This window comes from Cupressus sempervirens, chromosome 9 (assembly GCF_028749045.1).
Source record: "Cupressus sempervirens isolate cs-2001-9-10 chromosome 9, ASM2874904v1, whole genome shotgun sequence".
Classification (NCBI taxonomy): domain Eukaryota; kingdom Viridiplantae; phylum Streptophyta; class Pinopsida; order Cupressales; family Cupressaceae; genus Cupressus; species Cupressus sempervirens.
In genome coordinates this window covers 513256094-513281770 of record NC_143126.1, presented here as the reverse complement: position 1 = coordinate 513281770, position 25677 = coordinate 513256094, and the positions used below count along the sequence as shown (strand labels likewise).

At 33.1% G+C, this 25677-nt stretch overlaps 1 protein-coding gene across 6 annotated transcripts in view; it reads left to right on the top strand.

Moving 5' to 3' along the window:
• The first annotated feature begins 15703 nt into the window (after nt 1-15703).
• LOC149539611 (varicose-related protein-like) overlaps nt 15704-25677 on the top strand; it is a 195239-nt gene continuing 185265 nt past the window's right edge. For 4 of the 6 annotated variants that reach the window (XM_089800840.1, XM_089800839.1, XM_089800838.1 and 1 more), the window contains exon 1: nt 15796-15933. The gene's annotated coding sequence lies outside the window, so the exon portion shown is untranslated. Of the gene's footprint in view, nt 15934-16103; nt 16132-25677 lie in introns of those variants that run through there. The other 2 variants (XM_089800837.1, XM_089800836.1) reach the window with 2 other exon arrangements.

Below are 25677 nucleotides of genomic sequence, written 5' to 3'. Positions count from 1 at the left end.
TTTTATTGTAATCATTTTTATTGTAATTTTTACTATTATTTTAGTTGATATTTCATTAATCAAGTAATTAATAGTAAAAAATTAAATGCAACAAAATAGTTAAGGGAGAGTTTAGTTTGATAGAATTTGACAAGTCATTAGTTGACTAGTTGAAGTTCTTAAAATGCCAAATTTTAAGGGGGATGTCTCTGTTACTATTTTTAGACTCTCACATCTAACTCATGACTTTGGAGTCAATTATGGAGTCATTTTTGGCATTTATGGACTCTTCTTGGACTTGTCTACGTGTGTAGTTGATCAAGGCATAGTTTGGAGTGCATGTGGCATGTTTTTGGAGCTTTTAGGCTATTTTTGTAAGTAGTTTTCTCTAATTTTTGACTCTCACTTATTGATTTTGTGGGAAGGTGGTGTTGCTTCATCATTGTTATATACCTCTCTTTTTGATAGAGAAAGGGGTTCATTTTTTGATAGGAGAGAGGTGCACATGTGATTTTTTGTCCTTGGCATCTTTTTCTCGAATTTTCTGAGCTATTATGTAGATGTAATGTTCTTTAGGCCTTTGATCATTATACAATTTTCATTAGATTCAACTTTTTGGAGTACAAGATCTAGTTGTATGCTTTGTGGTGATTAATGTTATCTAGTTGTGTTTTATTGATAAACCTTTTGGGTAATGTCTCATCTTGCATCTTCCATGTCTAATATCTGTTATTCATAGGTTTTGAGTTGTGTTTCTTTGGTGATATATTGGATTGTGATTTATTTCCTTTCTTACATTCATTTTTTAGCCTTCTCTTTAATTATTTATGTAGATTAATAGTTCCTTCAAGGTGTATTTTGTGACTATCACTTGAAAGCGTTCATTGTGTTACAAGTATAATAATAATTTTCATTATTATTTATAGTGTATCACCTTAGTTTTCATCATTTAGGTTTTCCATTTTCAAGTTTACGTCTTTATTCTTTTCCATACAAAATTCACGTCTTCATTAGTATAAGTGAGATATCATATAGGAATTGGCCTAAAATTCAAACATTCAATCAGGTCATAGGTTATCCACAACCTCTGATTGATCCAATGTTTCTCCAAAATTGTTGAGGGTTTCAAGACTTAAACCATTAGGGTGCAGATTTTGAAGATAACAATGACATTTGCAAAAATACATTAATATTATTTAGGAAGACACTTTTCTGGGAGACGAATTGTCGAATGGGCATTAAGGTTGACAATCAGTGAATTTCAACGGGATGATTTAAGTAATCTTATTTTGATTGATGATAATTGTGCTGAGGTAAGACAATAATGAGGTGTAGTGAAGTGGATGCTCTTTCCATAAATGCTTAGTGGCTATGGCTTTTGGAAACCTAATGTATAGATTGTAATACTATATTTAGATGACATTATTATTTTTAGCAAGGACGCTATTGATCATATTGTTCATCTTAGGCAAGTGCTGGAAAGATGCAGAGAATTTGGTATTTCTCTCAATCCTAAAAAGTCTATATTTGTTGTTCATGAAGGAAGACTTTTTGGATATATTATTTCAAAACATGGCACTACTATAGATCCAGAAAGAGTGCATTCAATTTTAGAATTACCATTGCCTAGCCATAAAAAAGGGTTGCAAAGTTTCATTGGTAGGATCAATTTTGTAAGGGATTTTATACCTTATATTGCAAATATGTTAAAGCCTTTAACACCAATGTTAAAGAAAAATATTGTTTTCGGTTGGACCAAAGAAGGAAGGTGTTGTTTTGAATCAATCAAAGAAGCCTTATCCACTGATCTCACTTTGGTTAATCCAGATTTCACCAAGGATTTTATTTTATATGCTTATGGCGAATTTGACACCAATTCTGTAATGCTAGTAGAAAAGAATGTCGAAGGATTTGAGAAACTTGTTGCATTTTTTAGCAAAGGTTTGCAAGATTATGAAAAAGGTATAAATTTATTGAAAAACACATTCGTGTTGTTATAAAAGTCTAAAAAAAATTAAACACTTGATTTCTAACAATAAGATTCATTTAATAGCCCACCCAAGTGTGAAATAATTTTACTATGCAGAGATTTAAATGAAAATCGAGTAGGTTGGATAACTTGTGTCATGGAATATGATGTCGACATTCATATCACCAAAATTGTTAGAGGTAAGGGTTTGTGTGAACAATTGCTTGATGACATTGTTTAGGAGATAGAAAACAACCAAAATTTGTTGTCGGTTAACAATGATTAGGTTGGAAATGATCAATCAACATGTTAGTTGACTAAGATGACTCATTATTTGTGAACAAGGGAGTGCCCTTTAAGGTTAGGTAGAGAGAAACAAATGTATTTCAGACTTTAGTCTATTCCTTATGTTTTAGCTAATGATGTTTTGTTCAGAAAAGACCATAATGACATGTTATTGCATTGTATAAATATTGATTAGACCAACAAGATCCTGGAACAATTCCATGATGAAGGGGGTCACTTTTCCCCGAAGACAACAACCTATAAAATATTAAGAATAGGATTTTATTGGCTTGATTTGTTCAAAAATGCCCATACATGGGCAAGAAAATGTCATAAATGCACTTTATTTGCTGACAAGGAAAGGCTAGCAGCCTTACCTTTGCAACCGATCTTGGTTGATCAATCGTTTATGAAATGGGAAATTGATTTTGTGGGCCCCGTCAATCCAAGTTCTAGTGCAGGTTGTAAATGGATTCTAATAGTTATTGATTATTTTACACATTGGATTGAAGCAGTGGTGCTAAGAGAGGCTAATATGTTAGTTGTACTTAACTTTTATAATGATCTAATAACAAGGTTTGAGATTCTCGATTCAATCATTTATGATAACACTTTAGCTTTTGTGGGAGCTAGAGTGATTGAATGGGCATTAAAGAAGGGTATATATCTTAATACATCATCAAATTATTATCCTCAAGGTAATGGTTTAGTAGAGAGCATGAATAAGAAATTAAAAGAATGCTTAAGGAGAATAGACGTGATTAGCATTTAAAGTTAAAATAGGCCTTGTGGTAGGATAGGATCACCCCTAAATGAATCATAAGTGCATCTCCTTATGTTTTTGTATATGGGAAAGAGGATAAATTGCCTATTGCTACTAAGCTTCCTTCCCTACAACTTGTAGATCAACTAGTATTATTTGAAGAACAAGATCACCTCAAGCTAAGGTATGTTAAATTTTTGGAGTTACAGGAAGAAAGGAGTGAAGCATTGCGTGAAATAGAATATCAATAGTTATAGATGAAGAAGACATTTGATAAAAAGGGAATGTATTGTCATTTTAAGGAAGGAGATATGGCACTAGAGTGGGATGTCGTCAAACGAAGACTAGGACAACATGCAAAATTTGATCATTTTTGGGTAGGGCCTTTTTAGATAATCGAATGCAAAGAACACAATATGTCTCATCTCGCTACTCTTGAAGGAGATGTTCTACCAATCCTTGTGAAAGAGATACACCTTAAGGCTTTCTTTGAGGTATTATCTATCTTTTATTTGTTTTCTTGGATTAGGTTTCATGCTTTCAATGAATACATCTACATATTAGTTATTTTTTCCTAAGTGTTGTCCAAGAGCATGTCAGTTTGTTTTCTTTCTTACGGTAGTTTCCTATTTTCCTTAAGTTTTTTAGTTTTTTCAAGTTGTTGGTTTAGTTTGTTTAAGTTTCATTTCATACCTACCCACCTCATTTATATATATTAATGCACGAGTTGAATGCATGAACCTAATTAACACACACATGCATATGCATACACTTGGTATCACAACCATTTCATGTCATACTGTTAGTTTCATTATCCCACACATGACTGTCAACCCTAGCCATATGCATATACATACATCTACTAATCATCTGCATCCATCCAATTCATACACTCGTATGTGCATGCTTAAGATGGATAACTATGAAAATTTTAACTTTTAAAGGTCATACTTAGGTCTGATCATGCATGTCAATCAGTCCAATAAGAGTTTTTAGGTCTCATTAGGCTCATTCACATACATCCCAAACCCAACCAAAAAATTTATAAGTCATGTTAGGTCTAGTCTAGGTCCAAAGGAATGTATAAAATTTAGACTCTCATGCCGCATGGATATCAACAGCAACTGGTCAAGTGTCTAGCGAGTAGACAATCAACAAAAGTTGCCAAAAATGTTACTCAATTTTCACACTTGTCAAAATTCAATTCTATACAATGTTTATGAGAACATAAGTCACATATTTAATTACTTTTAGCACATGACTAAGTAATGGATCAATATTTCACTCCCAAAAAAATGCATAATATGATCTTATCCTTTGTATTCCACATCATAACATTCAATTGATATTTACAAATTGGATGATAATGAAATGTTGAAAGTAAAATATCTTTGACACAAAGTGACCACAAGAGTAGTCCCTTTTGCTGATATACTTTCCTACTCTATAAATAATGTAGAACATGAAAGAAGAGGATAGAGTAGAGGAAAGGTCATGGGCACTAGTCATTGCCTGTAATGACTAGTAACACTGCATCCATTTGATTCTGCCAATCTGTTACCTTACACCACATCTTCTCCAAGCTTTCGAACCCTGCATTCAAAAGGAAGATACGTAAGATCCAATGGATCTAAGAAATGTTAGTGTCTCACTTCACCTCAACTTTCATACTCCTATCATGCTACACATTTTTCATAAAATAAGAATATCTACCACCAAAAGGAAAACAATCACGACAAGTGCGTTAATATTAACATGTTTGTTTACTGTGCAACCTGATCATAACAAATTGAATTATTTGTGTGCGGCTGATTCATAATAGAAAAGAAAAATCATTAAAGGGACAAGTCACTTTGATTTGAAACGTTTTGCTTTCAATAACTGAAGATATCAGATTCAAATGCAGCAAGTGTGATAGGGACACGCATCTTTCGAACATGAGGCCTTATGCTGAAAATAGTATGCAACTTGAATCAAGTGAATGAAACATCAAAGGGATAAACTAAATTAGTTTTGAAACCTTTTATTTCATATATATATATATATATATATATATTTAGCTATAGCATTCACTAATTCATTCATATCTCCTTCTATATATATATATATATATATATATAGAAGGAGATATGAATGAATTAGTGAATGCTATAGCTAAATACATATTATTCAGAATTGCAATAACAAAGAGAAAAATCAGGAATAACACAATGAGTTGAAAAGAAATATACAAGTCAGGCCAAGTAAAATAAGTGGAATGATCAATAAGGATACTACATAAGAACAAACCAACATTGAGTATACAAAGGGTGTCATTATTTTTCTAAGAAGAATCTGATGAAAAATACTTAGGAAAAATCATCAGAAATTCAAGATTCAACACGTGCGATAGAAATCTCAAAGAAAAGAATTAGGAATAGAAGATCATTTTCATAAACATCTTAAATTATGAATTTGAGAAAGTTACCATGTCAAGTAAGGTAAAAGCGATAAAGGATTCATTTTTGGGCTTACTTTAGGTTTGATATGTTACAGAAAGATATTGATGAAGTGATGCAAGTTTCAAACTAGCAAAAAAACATCAAGACAAAAGCAAAATAATATACATCTATTACATAGTATATCATATTTTTAAGATATCCAAAAGATAAAAATGGAAGAAAGAATATATGTTTTATCATGTCTAGATATGGAAATACAAACATGGAACAATACTACTGCATTAAGGTGTATAAATATACAAATATCCACACCTATCAAATGCTATTGGATGCAGATCATCACATAGAAACAAAACATTTCAAAGATGGTAAATGATAATGAAGTTCTTACATTGAATGTTACCCACTATGAAAATATTTCAAGATTTGTTAATCACAAATAGAGTAATAATATGCAAGGGAAGCCATCTTGGGTTTTTAGCAAGCAGTGAAAACTAAAATTAAAAAAAAAAAAACTCAAGAAAACTTACAGTAGAGCAATTCTAGCCTGGGCATCACACTCTACATAATTAAAATGGTGTTGAAATTAGTCATAAAGTAGTAGAAAGCTCATGGCTATAGCTAGAACCCAATGCCATAAGTAAATAAACACAGCCAGAAGGAGATGATCAAGAAAACCCAGTATCAGCTTCAACATCTTCAAAATATCTTAGAGAAGAGTCATGTTGTTTCCAGGAGTCATGCCATAACACTCAAAAGAGACACCATTGTCATAGCCAGTCATGGCATCTCATACAACAATACTCAGAAATACGGCTAGAGAAAACCATGGAACTAAAAGATGTAGTTGTAATAACTTTCCAAGAGTCATGGCATTACAAACAACACCAACAGTCATGGCATCAACGTCCAACCACGATGAGCAGAAAAAAACTCTCTAGTGGCAGTTAAATAACAATTGCCTTGCCACGATAACAACAAGCAAATGAGCTACAAATAAAAGGGGCCAGTAAAACTCTAGTCAACCCTCGTTTTGGCATCACATAAGAGCAGTCACAAAAGAAAAGAAAGGACTCCACAATAGTAAGATAACTCCTCCAATATGGCTTGAAATACCATAGGATAAGTTGTAGATCATCATATAACAACCAAGAATTATAAGAGTAGTCATGATGAGAAAAGAAATACCAAGCAATGACAAGAAACCTCCAAAAATGAGATCTGAAAGAGGGCAAAGTAAAGAGAAAAATCCAGAATTCCTTGCATTTCAGCTAGGGTTTCTTCAAACCCTACTTCTCCTCTTTTTAAGAATTAACAAAAGTAATGAAATAAGATAGTGTGTTATTTTTTTACCTCTTTCCATAATATATTACTACAAGTTTCATAATATGTTTGGGTCTGCAACCTTGCTTTTGGAGATATTTTATGATAGTATATGACTTTTTAGTCTATGTTATTATTTTTATTAATTGAGTATTATTTTGTTGTAATCATTTTTATTATTATTTTAGTTGATGTTTCATAAATCAACTAATCAATAATAAAAAAGTAAAATGCAACAAAATAGTTAAGGGAGAGTTTACTTTGATAGAAATTGATAACTCATTAATTGACTAGTTGAAGTTCTTAAAATGCCAAATTTTAAGGGGATGTCTCCATTACTATTTTTAGACTCTCACATCTGACTCATGACTTTGGAGTCAATTATGGAGCAATTTTTGGCATTTATGGACTCTTCTCAGACTTGTCTACATGTGTAGTTGATCAAGGCATAGTTTGGAGTACATGTGGCATGTTTTTGGAGCTTTTAGGCTATTTTTGTAAGCATTTTTATCTCATTTTGACCCTCACTTCTTGATTTTGTGGGTAGGTGCTGTTTCTTCATTGTTGTTATATACCCCTCATTTTGATAGAGAAGGGGTTCATATTTTGATAGGAGAGAGGTGCACTTGTGATTTTTTGTTCTTGGCATCTTTTTCTTAAATTTTCTGAGCTATTATGCAGATGTATTATTCTTTGGGCCTTTGATTGTAATAAAAATTTCATTAGATTCAACTTTTTGGAGTAAAAGATCTAGTTGTATTATTTGTGGTGATTGATGTTATCTAGTTATGTTTTATTGATAAACATTTTGGGTAATGTCTTGTCTTGCATCTTCCATGTCTGATATCTGTTATTCATAGGTTTTGAGTTGTGTTTCTTTGGTGGTATATTGGATTGTGATTTATTTCCTTTCTTATATTCATTTTTTAGCCTTTTTAAAAACTATTTATGTGGATTAACAGTTTCTTCAAGGTGTGTTTTGTGACTATCAATTGAATGTGTTCATTGTGTTATGAGTACAATACTAATTTGCATTATTATTTCTAGTGTATCACCTTAGTTTTCATCATTTAGGTTTTCCAATTTCAAATTTACATCTTTACCCTTTTCCATACAAATTTCATGTCTTCATTAGTATAGGTGAGATATTAGATATATTAGATAGGAACCAACCTAGAATCTAGAGGTTCAATTAGGTCACAGGTTACCCACAACCTTTGATTGATCCAATGTTTCTCCAAAATTCCCGAGGGTTTCAAGACTTAAAGCATTAGGGTGTAGATCTTGGAGATAATAATGACATTTGCAAAAACACATTAGTATTATTTAGGAAGAATTGAATTTATTTTGAAGAGTTTAAAGTTACACATACCAAACAAGAGGACAATATTATGGCAGACACATTGGTGAATGGGTGTTAATGTTGACAATTAATGAATTACAAGGGGATGATTTCAGTAATCTTATTTTGATTGATGATAATTGTGCTGAGGTAAGAGAATAATGAGGTGTAGTGAAGTGGATGCTCTTTCCCTAAATGCTTAGTTGGGAAATGTGTGATGAGATGGTAAACATGTGTGGGGAGTCTTTAAGAAGGAATGTTTGCATTGATGGCTTGGTGTGGATGTTTTTGGTGTCTTAGAGACGAGCGAAGGTAACCAAATGGAGTTGAATTTCACTCTACTCACAAAACACCAACAACAAGCCTTTTTTGGCAAAGTAAAGGGTAGATGTCTGAAGTATTTTTTGATGTGAAAACACAAGAGGGTGATGAAGCTAGTCTTGAAGGTTTTTAGGTGGATTTTGTCACAAGAAAACACTAATATCACATCACTATGGCTATTGTGAGTATTATATCAATTGAGGAATGAAATTGGGGGAAGATGTGATGATAATCAAATGGGTGATGCAAAATTTAATGGTTGAGGACACATTGAGGTTTGACTCTATCTTCAAATGGGTGTTTTAGGTGTAGGTTTCAACATTTTAAAGACCATTAAGGACACAAAGGAGGTGCAAAAACATGGTATTGTGGCATTTGTATGTTGGTCAAGTCATGTAAATAGAGATACAGATAAAAAAACATGAGAGGGACGTGGACATGATTTAAGTGTGTGTTACAAGTTGAGGATGCTAAAATCATCTAGGCTCTCAATAGGAAAGCACAAATGTTGGATTTAAGGAGCGGATATGTACATAGGACAAGATGTGGGCATGAAAGGAGGAATAAGAAAGTTTAGGGGTAGGGTTAATTGGTGTTGGTGTTAACATTTGGTAGTTGTAGTTGGATAAACTTATGAGACTAAATGAAGTGATATATCTATGTGACACACACACACACACACACACACATGTATATTTCTGTGTAATTAAATAATAAACTATTATATTAATTAAATATTAATAAATAGACATGTCCCATAAAGGGACACGTCTATCCATATCTCATCCACAATATAAAGAGAGATTGATGCACTTGGAACACACATACCAAGAAGGCAATGCTACTACATCTGCAAGCCATCCTCGTAAAAATAACATGATATTAGAGAAGGTTCCCTGCCTGTCCATGATCCTGTAAGTTTTAATTAAGAGTTTATAATAGATTAACATCAGTGATGATGGATCTATGGTCATAGAGTCAAAGCATTACCTTTTACTTGATTGGAATTGCAAGTTAAGACTTCATAGAAGGGATGCGCTCTGTGTAAGAGACCTTCAAGTGATATGAATGTAAAAATAATGATAGATGGGGATTGGTCCCAATAAGGAATAATAGGTCTCCATTATAAACATTCGCCAGTCTTATTTAATACTTGATGTATGTGTTTTAACAAGGGTTCAATACCAAAAGCTTTACCTCTCTATTTTTCTCTTTCTATTGTAAGTTAGTGATACTAGATAATAGAATTAGGGATACAAGATACAAAATCCACTAGTGAATGAATATTATCTATACAAAGAGCATAAGTAAATATTCAGGAATTTCATTATATTGGCTTGTGAACATGCAAGTATTGCAACTAGTTATTGAGAAAACATATATCTGCAACTTCATCTTGGGATAGAATCAAAATCATACTATAATGAAAAATTTTAATCATTCCAATAATAAATAATGGTCACGATGTTGACTTAATATGATTAATGGTCAACACATATAAACAAACATTTAACCAACAAATAAGAAAGGATTATGATGCATTTGGACATGAATGACTCAACAAATCATATTGTTCATTGGTTACAATGACTGTGATAATTTACACACATCATGCTAAACACTCCAACATCACCCCCTATCATCCACGACATGGCTATCTAGAGGCTACTTCGATGGTTGATATCACATATTCTAAAAGAGAAGTTATCACAGAGTTTGTGGCTGCAATGCTGTGATAAAGAAAACTCATGTTTAGCTATAGAGATTATTGTTGAGAGACTCTCGCATTGGACATGAGGCAAAGAACTTGGGGTGGGAATGTCGAAAGAGGTGATCATCGTAGATTGTAGGTCATTGGTGAAAGCACTTACAACTACATACATAATTGTGTGTATGTAATAAGGTATCTTCTTCTAGTACATATGCTCGAACTATGTGTGGTCTACTACTAGGAGAGTTGGGACTCGCCAATATATTATACATGCATGTGTTGAGAACACAATAAGGGGAATATTATGTTTGCAACACAAAATCATATTTAATAGTGACTTTGATTAATGATATCGACAGTTGGAAATTACTCTAGAACATAAACAAAATTATTAAGTTTAGGTGGTAAAAGGATGTGTGGGCCAACCTCTCCAACTACACGTGGGTCGAACTAAGAGGGGTTAAAAATATCTAACAATAATGGTTATGTATTAATCATTAACAATTAATGACATAAGTTTTATGAAGTTGCAAATGAGTATTGATAAGGATGTGGCATAATGTGTAAAGAAAGTATTTATGAATCGACACAATGCATGTCCTTTGACTAGTGACTTATGAGTTTAAATACAAAATATGAGAACATGGTCACACTCATTAGGAAGACGAGAGAGTAGAAAGACTTATCCACACTTGGATATAATAATATGGAGAAGTGCTCTTTGATTGGATAGAATAATAATAGAGGGATTAAGAGCAATTTGTATTAAGGATGCGTATGAGATAAGTATTTATTATTATTGTATATTACATTTATGTCTCATATTTTTCTATGTACTATAAGAGTTACTTGCCTTGATATTTTTCGAGAAAGTTCTTGCAGGAAAAGGAGGATTAATATCAGATTTAGATGGAGTCTAACACTTCTTCAAAGGTGAAGGAGCTTAGAAGATTGATGTTTAGAGGGAGCCTAACACATTCATTTGAAGGAGTAGATAGAGAATATGTTTCAGTTTATCTTTGAAGATCTTGATCATATTAGATTTAGAAGGAGTCTAATGCTCCATCAGAAGCATCATTGGATGAGGAGCTCATATGATTGATTTAGAGGGAGTTTGGAAGTCCGTGTGTGTGACTATATGATTTTAATGGGTCTACCTCCTGTGTAAATCATGAGAAAGTGACAACTTCAAAATGATTATCACTTGTATTTGTACAAGTTATTGAAAGGTAACAATCTTACAAAAACTTAATTTTCTAATATGATGGATATCTTACAATGTCTATGTAGGTCATGATAGATTATAATTTGCATAGTAAGAGACCATTATTCATAGTACTTGGTAAATATCTTGCATCTCGACATTCTAAAGGCCATTACTTAGAGTAATTTGTGAATATCATATGTTGATATTTTGGAGGTCAATACTCATGATATCAAATCTTATTGAGTACATGGTGAATATCATGTGTTGATATTCTACAGGCAATTTGGTGAATATCATATGTTGATATTCTAGAGGCCAATGTGATGTCAAAATGGTGAATATCATGTGTTGATATTCATCATACCATTATTTGGTGTATCTGGTGAAAATTAAGTATTCTGGAGATCAATACTCATGATAACAAAATGGTAGATATCTTTTAATAAAACACATCCTTAAAATTTTTCATTCCTAATATTACCAATGGTGTAATATATGTCTTGTGTTTATCCTCCTTAGCTAAGAGGGAGTGTTAATGTTTGGTAGCTTTAGTTGGATAAACTTATGAGACTAAATTGAAGTTATATATATTAATTAATTAATTAATTAAATATTAATAAATAGACATGTCCCATGAAGGGACACATCTATCATATCTCATCAATATAAAGAGAGATTGTTGCACCATGTAAAGTTGGTCTTGGGAGATATCTGTTATTTTGATTTGTAAAGGAGGAGGTCTATCGATGACGTAAATAATATTTTGAAGTGTAAAGTTGGATATCATATGATTGTAAGGGTGGTAGAAGGTTGATGGACTACTGCAATAGTAATTTTGGGGTAGATAGGCTAAGGTTTTTGGTATACCGTAGTTTGAAAAGGCTTTTTAAAAATGTACTTGCTTTATTACTATTAATAAAATATACAAAGCTTATCGATCAAAAACAAAAAAAAAGCTCTTTCTTTCCAAACATCTTCCATCTTTTCCAACACCCAGATTCACAATAAAACTAACAAGTACTACATAGTGACATGTACTTGCAGTTAAAGTGCATTGTAAAAAATAGCATGTAGGATGATAATTGTTAAAATAAAATTGTTATAGTAAATTTGTAATAATCTAAACACAATTAAATTTGTAGTAGTTAAAGATAAAGTATACTAAAGATTAAAAAATAGGCGTATAATCAAATTATTATTAGTCTCACCTATATAGGCGGAGACTTATGTTTTCATCTCATTTTCTACAATTAATTTGGCCACCTCGTAAAAAATTACATTATATTTATAATGTTTTACAACTATCTTATTTTTATTTTTATTTTTGAAAGATTATTTCTTATTTATGATTGGTTCATCATATTTTTGTTGGTGGTTTTTTTCATTTTTCTTCTAAAGAAATAAAAATATTCTAAGATTACACTTTACATATTCTCGAGTATAGGTTGATCTAAAATTTTTACTTTTAATAAAAGTTGATTTTAATATTTATATAATTCAACATATAATTATATTTACATGTTTAAATATTTTAAATTACAATAAAAATAAAATTACGTTTTACAAAATCAACATTTTATTTTCTAAACTTTACATACTCTCTCACAACTCTCAAATAAAAGTATAGGTTGATGTAAAAAATTTACTTTTTTATAAAAGTTGATTTTAATATTTATATAATTCAACATATAATTATATTTATATATTTAAATATTATAAATCAAATTAAAATTAAGTTTGACAAAATCAACATTTTATTTCTTTACAAAATATTTATTAATAATATATCTAAACTTTAGTTCATAAGTTCATATACAATAATTATCTATAATTTATTAATAGAAAAATGTAAAAGTGCGTATATATATATATATATATATATATATATATATATATATATATATATATATATATATATATATATATATATATATATATATATATATATATTTGTAATAAAATAATATTTTAAATAATATATATTATTTATATTATTATTATTATTATTAAAATTCACAATACTAATTTATTGTAGATCTATTTAATCAAAGTCTATCAAATATATTTCATTTCAATCTTAACTCATTTTGCATTAGGCGGGACTTCAGTTGTATCACAACTCTTGTTAGTATTGAATTGTGTATTATATTATATTTTAGTACTATAAATTTTGATAAGTAGGAGATAATTTCCACAGCTCGTCAAATTGTGATATTACTATCAAGATTTAATTATGTGATTTTTGAGTCAAACTCATTGACCCATGTTTCATGAGTAGTGATTCAACATGAATCCTTCTCTCATGAGAATAAATGGAACACTTAGCACTCATTGGATCTAGGTGATGCTCACAGGGGTGAAGCACCGAGACTTCCCGGGAGGTCACCCATCTCAGTACTACTCCAGCCTGAGCGTGTGCTTACTATAAATTTTCTTTTTATTAATTTAAATTATTTGTTTTCTTTACTAACCACTAAAATGATAGTAAGCATTTAAATTGAGCTAACCTAATTTTAACATAATTATCAATTTTTTATATAGTGTTATATTAAAGTAATCTATAAATGATTTCATAAAAAGTAAAAATCTTAATATTAATAAATGTATTAACTAGCCGAAAATCTAGACGAAAATAAATGAATATGGGAGAGCCTCTAGAAAAAGGGGTCCTATAACACCTAATGAAATCAACCAATTATGGTTGAGATAAATAGTATATATAAGATATTAAAATACCAAATTAATATAGTAACTTTATAAATATTTGATTATCTAAAAAATAGTTCATTCTTATTGGTTGATTGATATTGAACTAATTCACTAATTGAACAAAGTGAATGCAATAGTACCAACCACAAGTATAGTAAGAGTTTTATAATTCAAAATAATTTATCATGTTAATCTTTTGTTTGAATTGAAAAATTATTAAATCTGTTTAATATTTTTATATATATAGACATCTAAATAATTAGTGCTTCCTAAAATCCAAATCCAGACACAAATATATGAACCAATCAAATTAATGTAAAATGATTTTAATGATTTTATACTTAAAAAATTTCACATATAATTAAAAACTAAAACTAAAAATAAAAATATTTACATTTGAACAATCCTCTCCCCTAGATAACAATAATTTGAAATTGTATTCCAATACAAAGCTACCAACACTCTGATCATCTTGTCTAGCTTTTGAGAGAACCCTTTTGATTTGTTCTGCAACATGGGGCACGCATTTTCTCTTTTTGTTTAACCATGTACCGTACGAGAGACGAGACAGTTCACCTTATACAAACAAGCAATCAAGCAAAGTCACAAAACGGCATTTAAAAGTGTGGATTGGAGAGAAGCGCTGAGAATGAGTGTGCTCGACGAAGATTTTGCCTTAAATCAAAGGAACAATATTGGCTGTACTGGTTGGGGTCCCATGGCGGATGTGGATGGACTGTCCCACGAATCGACATGACAGTATCATCACAGTGTGAAAGAGTAGAATATGGAGGAGGGCTTTTACAGGATAAGTTGCATGTGAGGACAATGGTGACATCAAACGGTCAAAGCCAATTTGAGAAGGTACTTCAAATGCTTTGCCATGTGGCGTTTGGAAAGCGACTCAAGTCAAGAACAAGAGCACCGGAAGGAAAGCAAAGGCGTGGCGCTGTCAAATGGCCATCATTTAGGGAAGATAAGGTCATGGGGGACGACGGAGGCGAAAACGTGTGTAAAGCAGACAAATGGACAGCAGCAGCACTCATTATTTATCGGTTGAGTGGGATTCTCTCTGACTTTTTGGGAAACTTGTCATGTCATGTCGTAATCAGTGTCCAAAAGGCTTTGGTGGCTTCGTTCAACAAATTCGTCATAAATGATGTATTTACTGCGGGAAGAAGCAAGGAATCAAGGTAGGCCAAGAGGGTACATAGGGTTACAAATAATAACGTGGCAGAGGTTGCCACCCTGACCTTTCAACGTTGAAACTTTTACATGTCGATCAGATCATGAATTTCAGCCGTTAATAGGATTAAATTTGCGGGCTATGGAATCATGATATGTTTTATTTGAGAGTTGTTTGAATTGATGACAATGATGATGTATGGATTTGATTACACTGTTTATTGTAGTTTAAATTTCGGGATTTATACCAGGTTATTCGGTTTGTCAACTTTTCAATGATTTTACAAATCCATTCTTCTGTTCATGACAATTTAAACGGAAACTTCGTTCTTATTTAAATTTTAATTAATTCATTATTTTATAATATAATTACTATAATGAAATATTTCCTCAATAAAATATTGATAGTAGTCTTTAATTTCGACACGGCCGCTAGGCTTCGCGGCTGTCACGTTACTCATGATTGTGATGGTGATGTCGATGTCTTGTTGCGAACTTCAGACACAATATTTTCGTCCTCCACTGTTCAATTTTTTTTTCGTAAAAACCCTCGAAAAAACAAACCAGATAACACATGGACAAAGGAGGAGAGTTTTAGACGTCTGGCAAGTCACTACAGCCCAAATCCTACATTTTGTCTCTGTGTTGCTGTTAATCGTTTAGTTTCTTGCGCCCTAAATTCGGGTCAGATTGCATTGGTATAACGTTGAATCTAATCAGCTTCCTTCTGCATTTAGTCAGCAGTTCATCGTTTTAAAATTCTTGCAACTTGTATTTTTCTGGAAAGTCGTTGAGCAAGGGAATTGCAGCCCCTGTGTGTATTTCAGCCATTTTACAGATGATTTTTTTGTAATTTGTGTCAGGTTTTATCATATGCTCCACTCATTCTGCAAATAGTAATACACAGCGATCCTTAAAACTATGGCTCATTATTTACGTAAACTGCTCTCTATTTGAATTTTATGTATGGTTATCAGCAAATTAGTTTGAGAAAACATAAACTGGCTATTTTATGGACGGTCTTGAACTCAACTATTTCGATTTTTGTGCATTTTTAACGGTATTTAAAAGGTTGGTGTCTTTTGCTTATGAGGCCAGGTATGAACTACTGAAGAATTCTGTCTTTAAAAAATGAAATGAAATGTTTTGTGTTAAGGACATGTTTAGCTTCACGATTCCTTCTGTTAAGCCCAATTTAAGCTGTATTTAAATGACACGAAATTTTGGTAAAGCACCCGTGCAGATGCTTAAACATTGTTGATATTTGCTTTTGAACTATTTTAGAGTAGTCAATAGAGATGATTGGGCATGTGTCATATCTAGGGAAGGCTTTTCTTTTCAAATTGTGCAGAGAAATTTGGATTATTATTAATGAATCCTTAGGTTTCTTGTCTATTACTTCAAACACATTAAGATTGATTATGGCAGTGTGTTTCCCCAATGCAAAGGACTTACCATACTATTAATCCAAACAGTCTCCAGATTACAAGAGCTTAAAACATGTGTTTCTGTTTAACTATTTTCTTACAACAGGCCTCTGGTATGAGAAGAGAATCTGATATGGTATGAGGAGAGATTCTTGCAAGTTGAATGTGCCAGAGATGTGCAAAATTAAAATTGATGTTCACATTTGTTGCCTAGTAGAGAAAGACAATACCTTAGCAGGGGGAGAGCAACTTTCCTCTTGACTCTCTTGCTGCTAAGTGATAGAAGGCGTGGTGCGCTAGTGCATAGAACAATGCTGCCACATGGTGCCCCTGTAGAATCATAAAGGGTGGGGCTTTTTTTTTCTGAGGGCTCCTCTCTTTAGAGTTACAGGGAGTTCAGCTCGTTATTGATTTTTTTCTGTAATTCTTCTTCTGACATTTTGTGACAGGAGAAGGGAAATGATATCTCAGTGTGTCTTCTTATGTTGCACAATGATTCGGGTCCAGAACCCCTTTGTCTAAAAAGCTTTTGCCTCAAGTATTTCTTGCCTCAGCAATTTCATGAAGAACAAGAAGCAGATTAGGGTCTGTTTTGGGAAATTCTGAAGGGTTTGGAGTGTTAGAGCAAGGATAATGAGACTTGAAAGAGCTTATGGGAAGTAAGCTTGGTTTAAGGAGTAGACGTCCATTGGACAAACTGTGTTATATTTTTTGGAATGCTTGCAGACAGATTTATGGTGGGATTGGAAGCGCAAGAGACTTAAATGGACTATTTTGATGGGATTGAGTCCATTCCTTGTGAAAGTGTGATCAAGAGAAGCTCAGGTGCTTGCCTTCAAGAGGGTACATATAGAAACAAAAGGAATTTGTTGCGATAGATGAGCCTTAGGATAATGGAGGGCTATAGGAATCTGAGAGATATCTTGGACGGGGGCAGCCAACTTTACTTGGGTAAGAAAATTTCATTTGGGATCGGAAGAAATAAATAAATGTTTGAAATGTGAATGGCAGTAAAGTGTAGATCGGGGGAAATAAATAAATGTTTGAAATGCGAACAAAGGGATAAAAATGTGAAAGCATAAGAATTAGAGGATTACTAGGATCCAAGGGTTTAAAACATGGTGACTTATGCACGACATTATTATTATTATTTAATTTAATTAACTACAGGTTAATCTGAGTTTGAAAACTGTTAATTGATTGAAAAGAGCCATTATTTCACTCTCTTTCTCTCTCTCTATGTATGTATTTCCAAGAGATAGTTTAGTAACATGTGCAAAATTGACTTCGGCGTTTTCATGCAATTCGGACACCTATTTCACTTTGGATTGTCTCTAACTTACTTTTTCAAGATCATCAATTGTGCGAATCTTGCAATGGATGACCAACTAAAGCAAAAGTTTTAGTTTGAACTAAGGGATTAGGAGAATATGTGATTCCATTGATGTCAATTGATTTTTGAATCCAATTGAACATGATGTGCTATGGAAATAGTACAAATACCTGAATTTGTATGAGGCAAATTTGTTGGTCTAATAAACATTCGCTAATTATACTTTACTTAAGCTTACTTAGGATAATGCATTGCATAGTACTTTTTCATTGAGACACCTAGGAGTTTGCACCTCAATTAAGCACCTTGCGTTGGAGAATTCCACTCTATGGTGATAATTGTTATCTCAATCCACCAATAATGCACATATCACATTATCATCCTCATTATTGCACATACTTCATTACATAATGGAGGATGATTACCTTTGGTGGACATGTGATTCCATCTTGTGTAGTTGATAGCTTATCTAGTTCTTATCATTGTCTCTTATCACCTTTTCTATATAAGGAGGCCCATTATGTCGAATAAATCCATTGATGTCTATTATCAATAATCTCATTCTTACATCTTGTCTTGCCAATCTCTTATGGAAGTTATCTTGATTTTTCATTCGGTCCTGGTGGTGTTGTAGAGTCATCTAAAACTCTAACATTGTATCAGAGCAATTCTGCCATGGTATCAAAGCTCTCAAGGTGTGAAGATCTCTTCTCAAGGTGTGAAGATCTCTTCTCAAGAATATCAATCTTGTCTTGATTCAGTTGTGGATGGAGAATTTGACAGTTCGGGCATCAACATTGCATAATCTATTTGGAGGAAGTTTGGGGTTTTGTATTTTTTGACTTTCTATTGTAGGTGAAAATTGGAGCTTACTCATGCAAATTAGAGGTTGACATCATATTAAGGAGGTCCAAAACCCTTAAATCGAATTTTATTTCATCCAAATTGAACATCTGAGAACAAATCTAAAGCTATTTGAATTTTGAAAGTGGGGTGCTGGTGATTTAAAAATAATAATTTCGAAGGCAATATTCAAACAACGATATCTCAGTTATTTGGGCTCCTTTTTTGGAGCATTTGTTGCGTTTTGGGGTGGAATTTCACGATCTACACTGTGATGCAGGTGATTTTGGGTCTTGGTTCTTGAGTTTTTTTGAAATTGCAAATCCCATTGTTTGTAACTTTCAAAGCCTCGTTTGGGCTCATATGAATTCATTTTCAGGTGCATTTTTTTTGAAAGTGCATATTTTTCTGTATTTTTCAGAGCTGGTAGTAGTTTCTAGTATCTATAACCAGAAATTCTACTTTTTGAATTTGGCTTAATATTGCAATTATAATGCATAGACCTTAGTTTGGTCCTTTGCATAGTGATCTGAGTCTACTATAGCTTGATTGTGGGGTCTAATCATTTGTGATCTCAATTTGTAATATTAAAAGTGTATCATTGATGTAATCATGAGATATGGTAGACGTCATGCTATAATAGATTTGACTAGGGATAATTTTGAGTCATGGGCAAAAGGAATCATCACATGTTGTAGATGGTTTAATCTCTTACCTCATCTTTATGGACTCATTCCTGAGCCAAAGACAAAGCGGAAGAAAATAGTTTGGGAAGATAAAAATGGTTATATTAAAGGAGTGATTGGTATGAGTTTCTTTTCATATTTACACCATCCAATTTACTCCAAAATCAATGATATTAAACGTGCATGCACAATTTGGAAAATTGTCTAGGAAGATTTTGGAGATCCACACGTTCCTCCATTTCCAAATGATCCTATTGTAGATTGTCTTATTCCACTTGACAATGTAGATAATTTTCCCTATGATGATGATACATTTAGATGAGATTGAGTATAATGCATATATTGAGAGCAAGGATGATCCATTGACTCATCATAGTTGGAGATTCTTTTACACCTTTTTTGGAGATTGACATTCTTGATTCTTCTCCTTCACTTGGTTTGTCACATCTCATGGTTTAGTTTGATGATGTGATGGATCTTTGAGCTTAGAGATACCTATCTAGTCTTCAAAGGTGCATATTGGGAGAGCTTCCTCTCATTTCGATTAGGATTGGTTCGTGGCATCATCATCATACTTCAATTGGATTCCACTTCCTAGTTCTTATCCAAAATGGGAAGCATTCCTGTATTTGTACTTTGTCTATTTTCTTCCCAAGGGGAGAAATGTTGTTTGTAGGCATTGGACTATGGTTTGTCTTCAGACACTCACCATTCTTGCAGGAGATTCTTCATTATGGGGGTTATATCATTCTCCTACTATCCTTCTTATGCGGAGATCATTCTTTGTATATACATGATGTATGTAGTACTTGGGGGGTCTTGAGTACTCCATCCATTCATGCATCTTTTGTGTTTTTATCTATCTTTTTTGGGCAGGGTTTTTCCCATGAGGTTTTCCCTTTTTCTTTGCTTTATGAGAGATTGCATTTCATGTATTGCATTGCATATTATACATGGGTACCTAAGATGACCTTAGTAGCCGGGACCCATAGTGCATTGTGAGTTTAAGTGTATTTCTCTAACTTTCACTTAAGGGGTGGTGATGGTGTAATAAATATTCACTATTTACTCTTTACTTAAGCTTACTTAGGATAATGCATTGCATAGTGTTTTGTCATTGAGACACTTAGGGGTTGGAGCTCAATTAAATACATGGTGTTGGAGAATTCCACTCTAGGTGGTGATAGTTGTTAGCTCAATCCACCTTTAGTGTACATATCACATTATCATCCTGATCAATGCACATATATCATTGCATAATAGAGGATGATCTGCCTTTGGTGGACATGTGATTCCACCTTTTGTAGGTGATAGCTTCTCTAGTTCTTATCATTGTCTCATATTGTCTTTCCTTATAAGGAGACCTATTATGTCCAATAAATCCATTAATCAATAATATCATTCTTGTGTCTTAATGCTACTGTCTTGTCAATCTCCTGCAGAAGTTATCTTGGCCTTTGATTTGATCTTGGGGGTGTTGTAGAGTGACCAAAAATTGTAACACGTTTTTTTAAATCAGTTTGGGAGGTGAACAAGAATACCTATTTTTATGTTCCTAGTTTAGTAGTTCGGATTGATGAGATAAATGAGTAGAGATGCTGTCCATTAGACTGTGTTGTAATGTCCCACATTGATTAAATTGATTTTTGATAATTTAAGTGTTAATGCAAGATCCTTTCATCTTTTAATTACTAAGACCTTGAAATGGGCAAGGTAAGAGTATACAATGATGATGTGAGTACCCCTACTGGCTCTAATTTTCATCTTAGATGCTGGACATTTTGTCAAACACTTCGCGTGCAAACTAGTAAGTTGGTTTCATCAATATCTGATTTTCAGTGAGATTAACTTGCAAATAACTAAGGAATATCATTCAAATTTGCTTAATATTTAACATGACATTTTGTCATACACATTGTCATTGATTAATATTAATAATATTGCATCAAATAAGACAATTAAATCATGTATTAATAATGATCAATGCATAAAAATATAACTTTATTTACCATATGAAGAACTTGGGAATCTGAATCTGCAATGATTGTCAAACTCTCTGATATATGGCGCAGCTCTTTGAGGAGGGACAATTTCTTGATGTCAGGAAATAACAGCACCCAAACATGCCTTGTATATTCAAACGCAGGCCCTTGTAAATATATTGCAGCCTTTATAAATTGATGAAATGGGGCTGCTAATAGTTGATCTCTGGAGTCTGCAAACAGTGATAATTATCTTGGCCTCTGGATGAAGCCAAAGCTATGACATAAATCATTGGGTGTTTCATCTATTCACTATGCTGAAAAGCCTTGGAAGAATATACGATTCTTCAAGCTCAAATCTGAAACCCTTGTTTCAACTTCTCCTCCACACAACCAAAGCAAATGCACAAATCATGAAGGAATGGATTTGCTCACACGAAGACTTTTTATTACAGTCAGTAGGAAATGACCAACTAGCTTCCAATTCATGTGTTACATAACTTAAAACACCCCCTAGCCTTTTGAATATAGTTGCTTCTGGATGTAAAAGCTTTTGAAACATTTGAAGTATAGTATATAATCATATTCCCTCCATAACTAGGCGCCAAGTATTAAACTGATGAAATAACCATTTATTGCACTTGACAACACTTTATAATAAGCTTAAAAATAATTATTAATTATAACTTAATAATTATAAAACAAATAACTAACTTATTAATTCTTCCAAAAGATCTAGATGTTTAGTGCTCGAACTTGATGCCTAGGCGCCTTACACAAATAGCAATTGGCCAAAAATGACTTACCATAAATAGCGAGTCCCTCAAACTGAGCTGATTGACAAATGAGTCAACCACTGTGCACACCATGAGTCTGAGTGCCCTTTCTAGATATAGCAACTCCTCAACAACGACTTACTATAACTATTAAGTCTTGACATTTGTGGCAAGCTGTTCAGGTGCCTGCTAAAGATAGGAACCCTGACTTTCCTGAAATAGACACTTACTATAAATAGTAAGTGTGCCAAACTGATCCAAACAAAGAGCAATCTTGAACATTTCTGACCTCTGGAGTGGGAATTAGCCTCTGGTGTTGCCAATTGAGACCCTCTTACCAATTCTCTTAGTTTACAAGGGCCATTGATAGGCTAATCCAAACCACCAACCATGGTGGGCTAAAATGGGGACATTATAGATGAGACTATAGAATAAGTCACTATATTTGTAAGTGACAAGGTACGCAACTCTATAATGCATGCAATTACAAAATGGTAAATAACTAGCTTTGACCAAAACCCTTCCCAAACAAATACACAAGTTAAACTATAAATTAGTATAAATTACATGATAAAATATTAATCATGAAATTAGGAAAACTCTCAACATCCTCATTGTTATCATCCTCAGAATCTGTATCCAGAACTTGCCTTTCATCTACATTTGAATGAACCTCAATGAGGTGTCCCTTGCCTTTCCCAAGGCACTTTTGTCCTGACTCACATGGCTCCTTACAAGTAAGACACAAATTCCTCCTCCTCAACTCATTCTTGGACTCCTAAATCTAACTTGGGAGGTGGAGGTGGCATGCTCTAGGCTTGTGTAGAAGGCCTTTGTGATGACTTCGTACTCTTGGAGAGCTTATCTTTCTGATAAGAAGATGGAAGTGGTGGTGTATCAAGTCTAAGTGTAGTCTCAATGGCCTCATTAAGGGTCCTGGGCCTAAATACGCGAACGGACCCCTTAAGTGTCTCCTGCAACCTGTCAATAAAAAACGTTACAACACATTTTTGAGGTATCTTCTGTAGCTTAACTTCAATCCTTTGGAACTCACTGATATATGACTCAAATATCTAGTTTGTCTCATTGAACCTAACTCCTTGTAATATAACACTGTATCCTTCCTGTCAAATCTGGCAATAAGTCTCTCAGTGAAGTCTACATAAGAGTGAACAATACCATTTTCCTGGGTCTCCAAACCATGGTGCCACCAATTGTAAGAAACTCTTTCAAGATGTAAAACTGCAAACTAGCTAACCTCTCTCTTAGGCATGGGTCTAAGTGATAGGTAGATATCTAACTTGTGCATTCATGCTCATGCACTCATGCTCCCACTCCCATAAAAAAGAACCGAGTTGAGCTTGCCAAAAGCTCTCTTGAGGTTCTTGTTCTGTTGGGGCCTAGGATCTCTATCACCTCTGAATCTCATGTTCTCATGATGCTGAGCACAATACTGAGGCAATGGAAGTACCTCTTTGACCTTTGGGGGAAGAGGCCCCCACTCATCTGTGGCTGCTAATATTGTCTTGTAAAACCCAACTTTCTCCAAAGGATCATCTTGAACTTGCTACTTACTGGTAGGGACATGTGGTGAAGAGCACATGGATATATTGAGAGTGGGGGTGAATCAATATATTAACAAATTTACCCATTTAAGCTTTTATCCAAACAATTAACTTCAAATGGTGAAATGAACAATTATGCACATGGACACAATAACACAAATTTTACGTGAAAACCCAATGCAGGAGAAAACCACGTCAAATTAATTGCTTTTATATAATTTTGATCTTTTACAATATTTTGTAGGCTCCAACCTACAAGAGGCTTCAATCTCGATTTTTACAAGCAGCAACCCGCTGGAAGCTGCAACTCTCACTGTCTGAAGGCACCTACTTCACTTCTGAACTTAAATCTGAATTTCCACTTTTTTTTTGTTGCTCTTACAACAGATAATGGATACTATTTAATCCTCTTGCTTTGTAGTCAGCCAATATTCCTTTAATATATGTCCCTTCTTTCAGCACTCCTCACAATGTTTCTATAATTCTGATTTAAATATATATCAGATTGAAATATCTGAATACACATTTCTTTTTTTGTCCCCTGCTCCTGCTCAAAACTGCTGATTTATTTTCATGAAGAATGAAACAATCTTTATATATATCTTATTTATTTTGGAATGTGACTTTTTAAGATGAAGAGTCATGCCCATTTTTAAATATATTACTTATTAAGTTTGCACCTTTTCTTAATTACACCATTTACACTAATATTACAAATTTTTTTTCCCAAACTTCTTATTAAGTTCATTGGACTTAATAATCATCATTTTCCATATGTATTTGGCATGTACATATACCTTCTATTCTTCTATTCCACAGGCTCCAGGAGATAGATAAATTCATTTGTCTTTTTGAGCAGCATCTGGCAAATGAATATTGGGGTTCACATCACACTCTGATTCCTCGGGAGAAATAATCCACTTACAACCTTGACGCTACCTCTGCAAGACTTGTATACCGCTATAATATTGTTTCACATCTCATTGCCATTTTAACTTATAATCTTTCCTGTTTGTGTTCTTAATTTCTGTCAATGATTATACGTGTGCTAATATTTCATTGCTCATGGTATTTGTTGAATAATTTAATATAGCCTTCGACTCGTGCTCTATATTGTTCATTTGGCAACAATTTTTCAAATTTGCCGATTCATCGCCGATTCACTGGCGATTCACCCCCGATTCACGATTCGATTCGGCCGTACTGATTCCGATACGATTCCGATTCACGTTACTTTGGTATAGACTCACGATGATGGAATAAATATACAAAAGGGAATGAAGATCAAGTACATGTAGACTGCTGCTTTGTGTTTTCGCATCCTCCACTCACTATGGAAACTCACGATTAGTATTAAGTTAGCTTCTTTGTTGGGTCTGTCAGTTCCAGATGAATACGTAGTCTTCAGGGTGAAACAAAGTAACGTGAATCGGAATCGGCACGGCTGAATCGAATCGTGAATCGGGGGTGAATCGCCGGTGAATCGGCGATGAATCGGCAAATTTGAAAAAACCTTTTAATTGTAAAGATTTTAATTTCATGCACCCTTTATTGAATATAACTTAAAAATACTATAACATCATCAAATAGAATCTAACATACATAAACATGAAACATAAAATCCATCACATACATAACTATGTTATCATTATGTACTAAAATGTAAATTGTATGCTAGCTGAAGTAAATAAAAATCAAATGATCATAATGATTCAAATCATAGAATCAGTAAGATGAAATCATGAAGATCTATAAGACATCAAATCATAAATGTATGTATAAATCTAAGATGAAGATCCATGAAAGTTTGAAACATATGTCTATCAGTGA